Below are 1,764 nucleotides of genomic sequence, written 5' to 3' on the forward strand. Positions count from 1 at the left end.
AGTTCCAGGACAGGCTCCAAAGCTACAGAGAAACCCTGTCTCGAAAAACCAAAAACAAACAAACAAACAAACAAACAAACAAACAAAAAAACCTCTTCTGTTTCTCTCTGACTGTAATCCTGCCTGTCTCTCAAGCCCAGGGATCCCGACTCCATACTGCCTGAACCTTCACTAGCACCCTAGACTGCTCTTCAGAACCAGTGTTACTTTGTCCCCATTGCTCTCGATTGCAGGGCTGTTAACCTCTAGACCATGGACTCCTTGTCAGATGTACTTCAGGGTCCTCAGAGTAGGGCATAGGTTACCCTCAGCAGGTGTGTATACTTGACTCTTCTGTAGACTGCAAGAGCCTGCATTTGGCTGCCTATGTCGCCCTCTGCTGCTTGATGCTGGTTACTGCAATAATATAAGCTAAGGAACCAGTTCGTGAATCATGGTTTCAGGACCTCTTTCACACCTAAAACGTTGGAGAACCCCAATGAACCATGGTGATTGGATTTATATATACTGAAGTTTATATTACTATAAATTAAAATGTGCAAATTTTAATTTTCTGTCATTTCAGATCAAGCTTAGTTGTCAGTATAATAACATACTTTAGGGAAGGTAATTATATTCTCCCAAATAAATGCAAAAAAAAAAAAAAAAAAACTCCAGCAACTCACTGAGAGTGCAAACACACACACAACAGGAGAGCCTTTAGCACGTTTCCATCGTGTTGTTCACCTTAGGCAAAGGGTGAGAGCAAGCCAGGTGAACAGGTAAGAAAAGGGGGAGCATGCGCAATGCAGCCTTCTTCAGCCTTAAAAGAGAAGGGAATTCTACCATAATGCTACAGTGTGGACCAACCGTGAGATTACCAGAGTGAGCGAAATGAGCCAGACACAGAAGGACAGAGGATTCTTCCTGCATGAGGCACCCAGAGCAGGAAGCACAGGCAAGAACAGCAGTGCCCAAGGGTTCAGGGAGCAAGGTGGGAACTTGCTATCTAATGGGCACAGAGCTTTAGTTTAGCAAGATGGGAGCATTCCAGAAATAAATGATGATGATGTAGCCAAGTATGCGTGTACTTTACATGAGAGCACTTGGCCTTATAAAGTGTCTAAACCAGACCTAGTACACAACACACACTCCAGACAACGCAGGGGCATCTGCAAGGCTTGAGCTCTTTTGAAAATTGTTCTTCTCTGGAGAGATGGCTCAGTGGTTAAGAGCATTGCTGGCCTGCTCTTCCAAAGGTCTTGAATGCAATTCCCAGCAACCACATGGAGGCTCACAACCATCTGTGATGAGGTCTGGTGCCCTCTTCTGGCCTGCAGGCATACACTCAGGCAAAATATTGTATACATAATAAATAAAAAATATTTTTTAAAATAGTTCTTCTCTTATTTTTATCTCTGTATGTATTTGTGCCCGAGCCATGTACACGCCATGGCACTCATGTGGGGTCAGAGGAATCAATTCTCTCCCTTCACCATGTAAGCTTAAGGATCAAACTCACATAGTCAGCCTTGGTAGCAGACACCTTTACCTGCTGAGCCATATGACTGTCCCTCAGATTCTTTTCATAATACCATGAAAGCCTCATGTAAAAAGGGAGATGGCCATGCATCTCTCCATCTATCCATCCATCCATCCATCCATCTACTAGCTATCCATCCATCTATCTATCCATCCATCCATCCATCCATCCATCCATCCATCTATCCATCCATCCATCTAGCCATCCATCCATCCATCCATCCATCCATCCATCCATCCATC

This window comes from Microtus ochrogaster, chromosome 22, assembly GCF_000317375.1.
Source record: "Microtus ochrogaster isolate Prairie Vole_2 chromosome 22, MicOch1.0, whole genome shotgun sequence".
Lineage (NCBI taxonomy): Eukaryota > Metazoa > Chordata > Mammalia > Rodentia > Cricetidae > Microtus > Microtus ochrogaster.